This window comes from Lagopus leucura, unplaced genomic scaffold (assembly GCF_019238085.1).
Source record: "Lagopus leucura isolate 7727_CA_CO unplaced genomic scaffold, USGS_WTPT01 Super-Scaffold_100004, whole genome shotgun sequence".
In the NCBI taxonomy this organism is placed as follows: Eukaryota; Metazoa; Chordata; class Aves; order Galliformes; family Phasianidae; genus Lagopus; species Lagopus leucura.
In genome coordinates, this window is record NW_024962264.1 from 64,403,606 (window position 1) to 64,419,000 (window position 15,395).

General features: G+C 41.9%; 1 protein-coding gene across 1 annotated transcript in view; it reads right to left on the reverse strand.

The window, feature by feature from the left end:
- Window positions 1-15,395, reverse strand: part of FGFRL1 (fibroblast growth factor receptor like 1) — a 164,904-nt gene that overhangs the window by 68,827 nt on the left and 80,682 nt on the right. The gene's annotated exons all lie outside the window — the stretch shown is intronic.

Genomic DNA, 15,395 nt, shown 5'->3' on the forward strand with positions numbered 1-15,395 from the left:
AGAAGCATTTCACATGCATAGCTCTGCCTTCTAGCCAGTGTGGACCACAGATCTTTGCCAAAGGCTTCTCATCCTGTCTACATCTTCGCTCCCAAAAGGAGGACCAGAAGAACAGGCTCCCTGTGCCTAGATCTCAGCATCCATGGCAGTCATATCACTGGGGTTGGAAGCACTTTCAGTACAGTTTGACCTTCTTACCTCAAACCTGTAGCAGGTTTTGGACAATTACCCAAAAACTAGTGATGGCGTTCAACTTACAAAAAGATGTTCAAGGAGACTTTTGCTGGAGAGATCTGTGAACATAGATTAGTAGTTTATAAACGTGGATGGATGGATGTCCACATGACTGCCAACAAAGTGAAAACTACAGATTTAGGCATCATTTTTCATGAAAAGACACGGAAGTTCTAGCTTAGAAAACTACAAAACCTGTGGTTACAGTTGTGAAGTTTGACCCTTCCAGAAACCCAGGGAACGTATGATGGAAGAAAGGGGTGTATACAGTAAATATTTTTATCCATACATATATATGTGTGTGTGTATAAAATGAACACTTTTCAAGTTGAAATGACAATTCCCCAGTGCTTTGTTTTGAATCTCCAAGGGAAATTAACCTAACTACCTGAAGTTTTGAATCCAAGGCAGAGTTAGACATCCCTTCCAGGGGCGTGCTCCTGGGATCCAAATGTGGGGTTCTACTAACAGCCCCACCTTAAACCACTCTCCCCTACCTTTGCAGAAAAAAAAGGGAGCCTCAGGACCATCTTAGTCCAGGTTAGTGACAAGAGGATACCATCTCAGCAGTCAGCTGGAAAAAAACTGCAGGTGTCTGTTCAGCCCAGCTCTAGCTCTAGTTTTGTTGCTAAAAGATGGAACAAAGAGAAGAGACCTGGCTCATGACTTTGACATTCACTCTACTAACATCATCAGCTCTATCTGATAGGATGACACTGCTTAAAACTATGGTAGCCAGAGGAAATCCAGTGCTAAGGAAATGGACATTCATTTAATGTTTATCCAGGATCTGCTCCACCAATGAATTCCAGATGTTGGCTTTAATTGTCACATTCTGGTGTGTTTAAGCAGTAGGAGTTCGTAAGGCCGATTTGTAAATCAATCTGGCAGACTCACAGTGAATCCCATCTCTGCCAGCTTTTCTGAGTAAGATGCTCTTAAAATATTAGGTACTTAACGTGTCTACAATACAAAAGGAAGGAAAGATTTTACAAAGTCCCTCACCTGATATTTTTCTCCTTTTACTCCTTCTCTCATTCATTTCCTCCCTGCAGAACCACAATAGAAAGCCATTCCTCTCCTCTTGGATGTGTGCAATGAATATTAGCAGTCCTAAAGCTAATGAGGATAGGTATCAGGGAGACTCCCTGCAACACAGGCAGAACACCCTGACTCACACACATACTTTCTGAGTAATTCACTGATTTCCTGCTATGACCAACAGCAACTGAATGAATGCATTACATCCAGTGATAGTGTTCTGATATCTGAGCTTAGAATTTCCTCGAAGTGGAAAAGAATAATTGATTACTGCAACCTCGGGACAGTCTCAGACTTCACCTTCCACATTCTTATTAATTTGTATTTAACAGTTACAGCAGTCACAGCTCATGTCCAGAGATGGTACGTAAATGTCTTCCACAGTCTGAATCCCAAAGCTCTGGACAAGCCCTGAGCTAGGGACCAGCAAACCTTGCAGTTGTTTCATGCTCTGTGTGAGTTCACACAACAGCAGTGTGTCAGGCTGGTGTTAGAGGGATTGTTTATTGTGACAGCAAAGTTATCAGTAAAGCTCTGCTTACAAAGAGAACGATCTGTAAATATAGCTGCAGCTTAAGTACTATTTTCCTACTGACCAGGACAATCTATGGCGTATTAAAATTGTTTCAAAATTCCATTTTCTCAATTTCCTTTTAGAACACCAGCTCCTGAGGAAGCCCCTCAGTATTCAGCTGATGTGCACCCTAATTAGGGTGCAATGTGTGCTTAGGACACACATTTTTCAAAAGGTGTCACTGAATGGCTAGGTAAGGTTTCAAAACCTTTCAGCATTGGCAATATTCATTCCCAGGAAGTTAATAGGAATTCTTCAGAAGGCCTTGGCTGAGTGCTTTTAAAAACATTCCCTTTATCTTCCATCTTTGCTGGCCCCAGAGATAAATTGTAAGTTCAGATTAGCATCCTTTAAAATTACAAACCTGTCAATGGAGTCCTCTCCTTTCCTCCCTGAGGGAGGGAAGAAGAGGCAAAAACCATTTCACTCATGTACTGAGTCATGCCATGTTGGAAGAGAGGATTGTAAGAATGATGGCTACACATCCACCTGCTGCTTTATGCTCTGAGCAGTTTCAGCAAATAATTGGCTGTATCATCTCAGTTTGGCAGTGGTTTAGCATTTGAAGCTGGAGAAAAAAAACCCCTTACTATATCAAATCCCATAGAACAGGTAGGACACAGTGAGCAGACTTGGAACTACACTCTGGAGTCCATGAGACCATGAATGAACAAGGCACAGAACCAGGGTCATCCCCAAAACTTAAACCATCATCTGTGTGCACACTGCAGAGATGAGGTGGTATCAGGTTTTGTGAAAGACAAAAAGAGTAGCTCCAAACTAAGCAAATAAGCTAACTGTTCATTCCCCTACAGCAAACATTCTCCCTGTGATAAGTGCCAAAAAAGCTGGTATGGGGCTCCAGGGAGGTAACTGTCAATAAGAAAGGCAATAAAACACTGTGAATACAGGCTGCAGCAGAAATAACAGGAAAGAAGTTTCATTCCCCACGTCTGAAACTATTTCTGTGGTCCATAGCATATGAGCAAGATAAATAGATTCGGCCCAAAATACAGAGGAGTGCTTTCTCCAAATACCAGGTGGATAGGATCTGGTGAATCTTTTAATGAGTTTGCCCTTCAGGACATGTCAGCGTGGCCTTGTCGGAGCAGTAGCATTCCCTCCCTCACTGCAGGCGCTGAAGGATGGGAAAAATAGCACTAGTGAGTAGTCTGGTGTACAGCCCGTCCTGTAAAATGTGGCACTTCAAGCACAAAGAGGAGCCAAAAATTCCTCAGAGGGGTTAATACAGGTCAAACAAACAAATGGCAATAACCACATCGAAAGCCTATCTTCACTATTTGAAGTTTAATAGTTTAATTTATAGTTGGATGTGTCCATGACCCAGGTTTTGCTTAGAATGAGGGCAAAAAAGTAACCAAATCATTCCTGGCAAAGGGATGGAAGATACACTTCAGTGCTGAGGGTACTGAGGATGTCAGGCGGTCAAATTCCTCTCTGATGCAATTCCATGGGTCTACCCCTGACAGCCGCTGCCCTTTTGTCTGTTTATCCTGGCAAGGCTTCAGGGACCCATCACAAAATTCTCCCTAATTACCCAAGAACGAAGCACTCGGATAACAAACACTATTTTTTGAAGGTCACAGAGAGATATTTTTACAATGGCCATGATTACAGCTTCTCAGACACCTCCCTGTAGGCTCTGAAAACCATCCCGGAGAAAAATGGCTGATGGAGTACCCAAAGGTAATCCTAACATAACCACTAACGTGAATAAGGTCAGCTCACATTGCAAGGACACACCTGTTGGAGCTGGAGAAGTACACTCAACACTTCACTCAAGCTTTGAGCCAGAGGCACCGATCAGCTTCTCAAAATTCAATTTCAATATTATCCACCTCCCACAGGTGAAGTCTGTTGTATTTTCCAAGCCTCCTCGAAGGAAAGGAATTAACAAAACTCCACTCAAACCAAAGCAGTTCACCAGAGTCCTTGGCTGGAACAACCCACTGAGCACTCAATTCCCACAATTTTCGCTTGGGCTGGAGCATTTTTCCAGCCAAAGCACATATGAGGGCTATCAGAAGAATCTGAAGTAGGCTTGGAGTTGACAGGAGACACTGCAAACACAGCACAAAAACTGGACAGTGCCGGGGCTGGGGAGGTGCCATTCCTCTGCTCTGCCACCAGATTCCTAGTACTGCTCTGGAAAGAGAAGCAGGCAGGTCTGGGATTCCCACCGCATGGATGATGCGAGTCCAGCCCCCTCCCCAAGCTCCTCACCAGTGAACAAGGAGGACTGTCACCAATTCTTTCCCCTTCCCGATGCAAATTCAGCAAGGGTAAGACGGAGACCTCAGCAGATAGGTCACATTCATTCATTCTATCTGAACAAAATCAACACGCCAACTCTTACGGCTTCTCTTTAAGAGGAAAAATATCTAATACTGGCCTACATAAAAGTCAGCCAACAATTTGTGATGGTGCCTTTTCCAAATCAAAATAATTTCGTGAGGGAGGACCCAATCCCAATTATTTCAAAGTCCTGTGCTGTCTATCAAGCAGAAAACTGACTCAATGTGATAGTTCAATGACTTGACAACATTATTCATGGAAAGAATGAATTGGAGTTAAAATAAAAATGGCAATAAAAGCCCTATGCATATCATTGTGTGATAAACTCAGATTTAATGGCTTGGTTGGCATGAAGAAACAGGAAGACCATCCATATTCTGCAGTTCTTGCCCTATAAACTTTGTAGTGGAAGAAAAATTATATACACACACGTGGCACGAGGAATGTAGTAACCTTTAAATATCTAACAGGGGCTATAAGAAAGAAGGGGACAAACCCCTTAGCAGGGTCTTCTGTGCTAAGACAAGAGGAAATGGTTTCAGACTGAAAAAGGGGAGATTTAAATTTGGAACAGGTTGCTCAGAGAGGTGGTGGATGCCCCATTGCTGGGGACACTCAGGGTCAGGCTGGACAGGCTCTGAGCACCTGATGAAGCTGTGGGTGTCCCAGTTCGTTGCAGGGGGGTTGGTCTAGATGCCCTTTAAGGGTACCTTCCAACTCAAACAATTCTGTGAATGGAAAGAAAAAAGAAAAAAAAGAGAGACACCAACTGCCTTTGCTGCACTGGATATTCGCAATGGAAAATAAAACTATTGCTTCCCTTTAATTTGCACAAAATGTTTTTTGTTCGGGGCTGTTTGTAATTTAGTTGTTGTTTAAACGACAGCATTGTTCTTACTGTTTGTCTGTCTATTGTTCTGCCACTTGCAGCAATTTAAAACAATACAGAAGAAATCACAGACAGATGTGCTGCGCAGAGGACAGATGCGCTGACCCATACAGTGCTTTCACAGCTCAGCTTGTAAGATGATGTTCATGTCCTTCACTTTTACTGAACATTAAAAGAAGGTCCCTTTAAAACATTACTTTGAGAGCAGCAAAAGACATTACGGGAGTAGAAAGTGAAGGGATAGATTCTACAGTATCTGATTTCTTTTACCACTTGGAGGGGTTTATTTCTCCCTTCGTTTCCTCAGCTTCGGTGAGAGCAGCAGGTTCCACCTCATCAGTGCAACCAGAGAAAAACTGACATTTTATGAGTGGAAACAGTCCAAGAATGGTGGCTTATGCTCTTAACATCCTGACATCTCAACCTCTGAAAGCTGCAGCAGGGCTGCTTCCAGTGGCTGCAGAACACCTTAAAAAGCAGCACAAACTGACAGTGAAAATAAACTACAGTTGCAGCACTGCTGGAGTCTGGCAGCCCTTAACAAATACGGCAGCGTCTGGGTGTTAAAATACATAAATCTGTCATCATTACCAGGCTAAGGGGTCATCATCCTATTCACAAAATAAAAGAACTGTGCATAATCAGTAGGGCAGGGAGTTCAGAACAAAGTACGCCTTTTACAAACTCTCAACTGCTGATAGATGGATGTTTGCAAGGGACTTAATGTCTTTAACAGGGTACGCTCAAGAAGGAGTGTAGGTTTCAGAACTCCTGGGATTAGTGTTTTTTTCTCTGCTTTTCCAAATTTATTGCCAGAAGTGTATAACGTAAACACTAGGATCATCTGACTACGAAACCCACGTTATTATAAAGTGAGAAGAATCAAAGCATTCTAGCACAATGCTATTATTCATCAAGCACGATGCAGGATATGTTCTTTCTTTCATCAAACAAAAAAAAAATTGGATTTAAAAATAGGTTTATACAAATTGCCAGAAGGTTTTTTTGGTGTGGTTTTTTTTTTTTTTTTTTTTTTTTTTTTTAATGCAGATGCCAAATACAGCACAGGAAACCAGATTCTACAGGAATGTAAAAATATACCTCCTCTACAGCCATACATTTTAACAATCAACATACCTACATGCATGGATTGAGAAGCAGTACATGAACAATCAATGGTGTGTGTGTGTGTGCATTTATGCATAAAGAAGGAGTCTCCAAAATCAACAGTCAAGTCACACCCTATAAATTAGCCCAACTTCTGCTGTTCTCTCTATAGTAAACATTATGCACTGTACCTTAATTTATAAGTGTGCCTTTCGTGCATTTCTCAGTTAACTGATATGAAAGGGAATGAAATTTAGCTACAAAACACTTCTTGTGGTATTTATGGGGCAAACAAGTGAGTGACAAATGGGGCATGCTGCTCTTCGGCACAGACCTCATGGTGACACTGTCCAAGAAGAACAACCCAACTACAGAGTCTCCTGTGCTCAATGTGGCCAGGTGAAGTCCAGTTTGTGGCATGTATAAGGGGCACAGGTGCCAAGGAAACTGACCAAAGAATGGGAGGACAGTGATAGTTGTAAAAAGTTAACAGAAAGATCTTGCTGTTGGGAGAAGCTGATCTAGGATGGTAGGCATGAGGGCAGGTATCTCAAAACTGTTGATGACCAGGTCTGCAATTAGCATGACGACTTCCCAATACTCAGGGCAAAATTAAGTGTAATAGTTGGCCCCATTAAGGAGGTTGTGGATGCCCCATCCCTGGAGGCATTCAGGGCCAGGCTGGATGTGGCTCAGGGCAGCCCGGTTTGGTGGTGAATCAAAAGACCCTTAACAAGAGACCTGGGTTTGTAATCTAGTCCACCTTCTATGTCTGCTCTCTGCATACCACCTGTTTGGAGGGACTGCTTTGGCTTTGCATAGACCTGTGGCTATTACTAAATGTTACAGACCAGTAGATGTGAGCAGACCAGCAGCTGCGCACACCAGCATTGCTCTGTTTTCACACAGTTTGAAATTCTGCCCATTAACTGTATGGAGAATTAAAACAAAGATAACTGATTAATAAACTCAGACATACCGACAAAAACATCTAACATGTACACCACAAACCCACTGGAGTCAGAGGCCGATTCTATTGGTACCATCTGATGGAAGCCACAAACTGCTCAGATCAAACATGCTTTTAACATCAGCCTGCCTGGCATTGTGTACTGCTTTCATTCCCAAACAATATTTGTGCAGCAAACTGAGCTGCAGTTTGATACTTGCATGGGTGTAGCAGCAGCTACACACTCCAAAGCATCTGCAGAGGATTGTGGGCTAAATGCATCCATATGTCCTGCACGCCTCAAATTTACACTGGCTGCAGCTCTGGTCTGCCACAGTCTACCACAGGACGGCGTGCAGGGGAAAATTATATATACACATATATATGCACGAATTTCATGCTTACATCCATGGAAAAAGAATCTTTTCATTTCCTTTAAATTGTGAACAGGTGTTGTCACCTTCTTAACTTGGCTTCTATGTTACAGCTTCACGAAGGGGAAAAGAAATCTACCCAAAACAGTGAGGCTTTTGTTAGCCAGAACATGATGTATTGATAAGCATACTGTAAAGTTTGTTATAAAATCAAATGAAGCTAATAAAATCTAACAAAGATCTTGTAAAAACTGTGGACATTTTACTGAATTAGCACTGCATTACATTATAGATCTGGACTTGGAAGAAATAAGACTGCTGCCAGTGATGTTTTCCAGCCTTTCACACCTGCAGACCAACAGCCGTCAGTCAAATCTCTTCTTGCTACATTCTTGATCAGTCAATTTTAGAATGGTTATAGCTAGTAGTGGCACTCACATCATCACCTCTTTCTAGAGAGAGACTTTTCAAGAACAAGTTACTACAGGCTGCTCTGACATGAAAATAGCATAGAACTCATCAAAATGACTAAAAATAGTAAAAACATTTTTCTCAAACAACCCATAAATAGCCACTGTTTCACTTTTGAGTATTCCTCTCTTCTCCTCTCCTCTCCCAGGACAGTGGATATTTTCCAGGACAAAACAGACTATAAATGGGATTCCCCAAATGAGGAAGAAATGAAGCACCAGTGAAACTACTGATAGGACAAGGGGAAATTGCTTCAAACTAAAAGAGGGCATATTTAGACTGGATATAAAGAAGGGTTTTTTACGGCAAGGGTGGTGAAGCACTGGCACAGGTTGCCCAAGAGGTGGTGGACACCCTGCTCCTTGGGACATTCAAGATCAGGTTGGACAGAGCTCTGAGCACCTGATGGAGCTGTAGGTGTCCCTGTTCATTGTAGGGAGTTGGACTAGATGACTTTTTAAGGGTCCCTTCTAACTCAAATAATTCTACGATTCCATGAACTTGGGGGATGCGAACACCTTTTAGTTGACTTTTAATATCCAGACATGTATGTTTGTGCTGTCCCTGGACAGGGACAAGCGTGTGTGTCTTCATGCCTAAGCTAATAAATACTCAGATGGAAGAGCCTTCGGCCTGGGTGAGACAATCGTTAGGCAACGATGAGTCACTTCCACTGCAAAAGGAGCTTCATTTCCGACAAAAAGTCCTTAGCTATGTATTTGCACCAAAACTTGACAATACATTGTTTATGCTTGGCTCTGCTAGTTAAGAGTTAAGTGCTAAGCTAAGCACATTACCAGCTTCGTCCTAGAAGCTGACACACAGGATCCCTTCACTGATTTCACTCAATGAAAGACATTGAGATTTTGGAAAGGGTCCAGAGGAGGGCGACTAAGATGATCAGGGGGCTGGAGCACCTCCCCTATGAGGACAGGCTGAGGGAGTTGGGCTTGTTCAGCCTGGAGAAGAGAAGGCTGCGGGGTGACCTCATTGCAGCCTATCAATACCTGAAGGGAACCTACACCCAGGAGGGGAGTAAACTCTTCAAAAGGGCTGACAATAGCAGGACTAGGGGAAATGGATCCAAGTTGAAGGAGGGAAGATTTAGGTTGGATGTTAGGGGGAAGTTCTTTACTAGGAGAGTGGTTAGGCCCTGGAACGGGCTGCCCAGGGAGGTTGTGGATGCCCCGTCCTTGGACGTGTTTAAGGCCAGGTTGGACGGGGTCCTGGGCAACCTGATCTGAATGTGTATGTTTGGTGGCCCTGCTAGGCAGGGGGGTTGGAACTACATGATCCTTGGGGTCCCTTCCAACCCGGGTGATTCTGTGATTCTGTGATTCACTCAACACCACCCCCTAGATAGCCTTTACTGTGATCCAAAGCCCTGAGCATCAGCACAGATGTCTTGCTGTGCCCCAGTGGCACCGCACCATGTGCTGATGAGGCCTTGTGCTGCCACTGCAGTTGGTAGGCTGCAATGAAGGAGTACATCAGGTCTACCCTTTGCAGTACAGCTCCCAAAGGTAAAAAACAAACTGAGCTTTAATTAGCAACATAACCATTACTAAGCATCAGTGACTATGGCCAGATCCTCATCTGGTGTTAATCAGGCTGCGTATGCACAGAAGGCCACCAATGTAGATCCAGCTGCCTTAACAAATTAAACACAAGAACTTTGTTACTGTTTATTGTCACAAGGAATTCTTCATTTCCATATAACAACTGACTAATCATCATTAGTCATGATTATATGCCCTGTGATTGTGTTAACGGTCCCATGCTGGATGGGCTGCCTTTCCCACTTCGTGCTGATGCAAATGTGCTAAAGCAGTATTGCTAGTTTCCTACCATGACTAGCACAAGCTCAACCACCTTGTGCTCAAATGCAACGAATACACTTCTTTTTTTTTAAAAGCACTGACTCACTGCAGTTTTTGCTTAGTATTAGCAGTCCCGTGGTGCACACACTGCTGACTCAATGTTGATTCACATTGTACTGCTGAGCACATCTCTCTCTGTTCCCTGGAGTTTATTAAGAGGCCAAAATCAAAGCATAAATGAATTTGTCATGCTTTTCCAAGATGGCTGATGGCACCTGACTCTACTCTAGGCTACAAATGTTTTCTCAGCTTTTGCACTATAAATGAGTTCTGAGACACGGATTGATGACTTCATTGGAGAACTGTAATGCAAACCATATTTTACTGTACTTGTCTTTTTTTTCACTTGGTATTTTCTACTACTATGAGCAGAAAAAAAAACACACTAAAATAAATATTCATTCAGACATTGCCATGATTTTTTTTCAGGATACTTATGCTGACTGTTAAAAAAAGGTTATTTTAATGCAATTTTTTCACACATGCCAGTTATCCAAGAGAGCTGTCTCTAGTCAAGTTGTAAAAAGCATAAAATAGCAGCTGGCTCAGCAGGAAAAAACTACTCTAAAAATAAATCTTCTGATGTCAGGGGGATTCTCAAAGCAATCAATTGCAGCAGACAGACAGTAGCCATTTAACAGCAAATTTGATTTGTTTGAAAACAAGATGTAGCTCAATTTCCCAATAACGTATCTGACGGTCAGGACAACAAGCTGTCCTTTTCCTACTGCTCTGTGCATCAACACTTTCCTGCTCCACAGCCCCAAAAGGGAACTATGTGGCCTTGCCACTTGGAGGGCCAGGCAGCAGGAAGGGGAGTGTGAACTTGACAGTGATATATTCTTCCCACAAACCTTCCCCCAAATCAACCCAGAGAAGAGAAAAAGCAAATCTGATAGGCGAAGGTACGGAGTAAGAAAGAAAAACACTGGAGAAGCTGTTCCTTGGATTTAAATATTGATCTTTTGAGAGTGTGCTGAGATGCACTGAAGCATTATGTCTTATGTAATTGACAAACATCAAGGGAAGCAAGAAACCTACACATGCTAGTGTCTTCTATTTTTCTTGCTGCAGAAGGTAATAAGAAGCATGCATGCAGACACAAAAATAAATACAGAAAGTCTGATCTTTCATCACTTGGTTGAGCAGTTGATGCAAGATGAAGTATTTACTGGTAGCACCTGTAGCAATAGTCCTGTGTGTTGCAATGCTGGCACACCTTGCAGGGTTTCACCCAGAACATTTCTGCAAGTGAAAAGCCTTTTGTGCTGTGCATTAGTGAAAGAGGTCATTATGCCACATCATAAATATTTACTAATAGTGTTTCCTACAGGTGTTTATCAATGAATTTCCCTTCAGAGAATGAGCAGACCTCTGGAACAAGTGATCCTGTTTATTATTGTAGAAGGGGATGGTAGTGGATGCTATCCAGTGCCCTTCCAGATTGTGAAGCCCTTTGCACCAGTGTCTGAAGTGTGTGCAGAAGACTATGGCTATCGATGCAATACTGTAAGAAGGAATATTATTTTCCTGATTTTCTTTATTTTCCACGTGACCCACTAAAATCTCAGAGAATCCACAACTGATCGTAAAATCAAAGGATAAGTAGCAAAGAAATTGATGGCTGTATGCAACCTCAGAATTTCTCCACTCTGGCTACAACTTGACGCAGGCTTCAGTTAAACTATTACTTGGAACTTCTTCCTGCAGAATGTGCCTCATTCAGTACATTAGGTGGACAGTTTTCAAATTATAATAAGCAGTTATTCAATATTTTGTTTTTTGCTCTTTGGCCTTAGGCTCCCTTTCATAGATTACTGGCAAGGAAGTTTCATTCTGCAGTAAAGAAACCACAGGTTTCACCCAATAAATTAAAAACAAAATACAGCTAAGTTTCACACCTATAGATTGCAAACCATCTTTTCTGACTTGATTCAGCTGGGAAAGAAAAAAAAATTAAACCTGTAGTGGACATTCAAAGATAAAATTTTCATAGACACCATTGTACAAGTAAGGTTTTGGGGAAGCACAGCACATTTCTTTTGATGAGCAACAGATAATTCCCATAATAAGAAACCATTGTACTTAATAACTGCAACGCAGATTTAATGCTGATTAAAGATGAGTTCCTCTTCCAACATTAGTAAATCTGTCTGCAGTATAATTGGCATCCCAAATCTTGTGGTAAGCCACAAAAACTAGTAAGGCTGGCTAGAAGAGGAAATTGTAGTTTTGACTTATATTGGTTATCTGCTTTTACTGGCTTACATTTCACGCAGGGTTGTATTAGACCAGGATTCCTTGGATCTTTGGGATCTGGGTCCTGTAGTCTGAGAGAATGTAGAAAAAAGCAGGGCAGAAACCAATTGCTACCATGTGGGTTGGCAAAATCCTTGTCTGAGATCAAAACGCCAGAGTAAGAGAAGGCTCCCTTTTAACATAATTAGGAAGAGAAGACTTTACCAAGCAATGTGAAGGAGGAGTAGGGTGAGATTTAAGAAATTTAGACTCAACTCTGAGCCACAGTTCATATTTTCTATGGTCTTGAAATAATCACTTGATCTCTCTTTGCCTTAGCTACCATCTGTAAAAACCCAGTAATCTCTCCCATCCACATTTGCAGACTGGAAGTTCTCCAGTCAGGCAATGTGTAGGTATGTCTACAAGACATGCAGAGGCTGCCCCAAGTTTGCTGTACTTGTGCACTGAGCCAGCTGGTTGCAAGCAAGACCTGGCACGAGAGCCACAAGTGTCATTAGAAGAGTCCTAAACCCACATTATTACATTTCACAGAGACCAGCTTGACAAATAAACATGGGAGCTCACCTCTGCCACCCACTGATGTCAGTGGACCCACTGATCTGTTTCCTCTGTACAGTGTCACAAACTTTTGTTGGCTCTCTGTTGTACTCTAATGAAAATAGGGATTAATTGAAGTTAATATTAGTAAGAGTTATACAGCACTGAATGCAGAGAGGTACGGTGCAGCTGAATTTTAGTTTTTACTCTCTGTAGGATCTCAAGTAAGCCCTCAGGTTAACCTTCTGCACTTTATACATATATAACATAGCAGTTACAGTTCTTCACTTGCCAGTGGTTTGGAAAAAGTCAGTTAAAACTGTATAACATAACTACAAAATCCTTCAATAAGCTACTGTATGGATTTCAGATATCACTACTGAAATTCCAAGAATGTTTTCATGCCAAAATAGATTTATTTTTTTTTTTAATACACAGTGTTTAATGAATACTTTGATTCTATTCTAGATTTAATGTCTTAACCACCTTGCCCATGCCTGACACCTGCATGGTTTATGCGCATTAGGTGTCAGCAGTAAAGCTGTTTATAGGAGCACTTTTCTCCTTTGAAGAAGCTGGAGAATGAGAGCCCATATGGTTCAAAAGGCCACTGTGCCTAATGAAGTTTGTGTTCTCCGGAACACAAACAAAACAGCTCCATCAATTTGATCTTCATCCTCAAAACCAACATGTGGTTGGTTTTAAAACACTGCCTCCTTCTCAAAAATCAACAAAGGACCTTTCTCAACCAAAAGCATTTTCACCACGATGAACACGAGCATCTGGCTAAAGCATTAAATGTTTGGAACTTTTGAAAGAATAAGTCACTGATACCTTGTGTTTACTTGAAGACCTTGGAAAGAAAGTCTCTGGGGAACATTTGTTTTCAGGGAAACTCTTGTAATGAAAAGAAATTGGTTTGAACATTACAAGAACACTTCTGTATCACTGGAGATGAGAGACAGCAATAATCCATCAAAAGTGGCCTGAGCAACACTGTGAGACAAGGTAGAAAAGTACAAAGACTAAGAATCACTGTCTTTAGCCAGCATTAAAATAAGGACGCAAAGAGATGAACAATAACTCAGTCCATATGCCTGCCACACATTTAGTTTAAAGTTACCCTTTTCTTGGCACTTGGTTATCAATATTTGTTTGCATAGCGTTCAATCTCACACCCACAGAGGCCGATGGGAGCTTGCTGTTTCCTTACATAGCTGTGTGATGAGGCCCCAAATAACTGGTGTTTGTGCTCAAGGCTTTTCAGTGCCAAATATAATGAACATCATTGTTCTTGATACAATTTAATTTGATAATCCAATTTCCCTGACCAACTGAAACGCAATTTTTGTCTCAGTCGTTCTTGAATACAAGTCAGCTTTTAGCCTGTGCCTCCTCATTTTTCCCTCTCATTTCTTTCAGTCATGCTACCAAGGGCCGCCTTTGTCTTACAGATGCTGAAAAACCACTTTGCCTTGGAGTAACATCAGCCAGCTTGGACCCTGAATGCTATAGAAGGCAATGGATGACAGAATTAAAGATTTTGGCAACCTCTGTGAACAGCATAAGCATGACTGAAGCAGTTTCCTATAATGCTGTCTTCTCCACACTAAACAGTCTGGAAGTCATGTCCAAGAGTCTGCAGAGGCATTAATCTTTATAGACTATTTTCACTTCGTTCTTTCAGCTCAGAGTAGCAATGAAGAAAGGATGAACAAGGAAAGGAATGTGTATGACGAAAACCAAGCTACAAACGGCATGTAAGCTATAAGCTGGCTTTTACAGTTTTATATCACTGATGCTACAGGAGTTGTACAGCAAGTGTTCCCTCACCTAAGTACCTCTTTCCTGATAAGACACATATGTTCTGTTTTCTTTCCCATATTGGCTTTGCAAAGTGCGTTCACCAAGAATCACCCTGTTATCGGGTGATAATCCTCTACCAAGCAGTGTCAAGTGTTTGCTGCATGCTCTGAGTCCAGAGCAGTCCTCCTACTAAGCACAGAAAGAATAAATTGGGAAAAAAAATTAAAAAAAAAAAAAAAAAAAAAACACAGGTCAAGTGCAACCAGCAGGATGGAGCCCAAAGCACCATCTTCACTTTTACTTTCCAAGGAAAAAGAGAACTCTGTGGACCAAATACTGGGAGTGCTGACCTGGCAATAGCATGAGCAAGATGCCTAATTTCCTCTCTTTGTAACATTTCCCTTTGCTCCGTCAGTATCCTCCACCATGTCAAGTGTAATCCAAATCCAGCCTCTTCACAGCATTTTCCCTCCAGAGACAAAGGGTATTGAGCACATTTCTGTGGCAGCCACGCCAGAGGAATCTCTGATTATCCAGAGAAGTTTTTCTATGGACTTTCAGGAATCCTCACCCCAAAATCCCATCACCAAATCAAGCAAGCCCGTCGGGGCCAGTCAAAAGCACAACCAGAGAATCCAAGATCACCAAGTTGTTATCCAAAGTTTTTTGAATCCTGCGACCATCAAGTGAATTTCTCAGCGAGCGAGCATCACCGAGTCATACACTATCTCTAAACCTTGTTTCAATGTAAATATTATTACTCCTAAAGATAACACTTTGCAAAAGCTCAGCACATAGATCTTCCAGCTGTACATTTTTTTTATAGGTACCTTAATGTTTGTTTTGAGAACTACCCCGTTCCAGCAGCAAACATAAAGATCAGTGTGACCTCTCCTTATCGCACAGTCTTTCCTGTGTGGAATTCATTGTGATCTAGACCCTAGTGACTATTGCA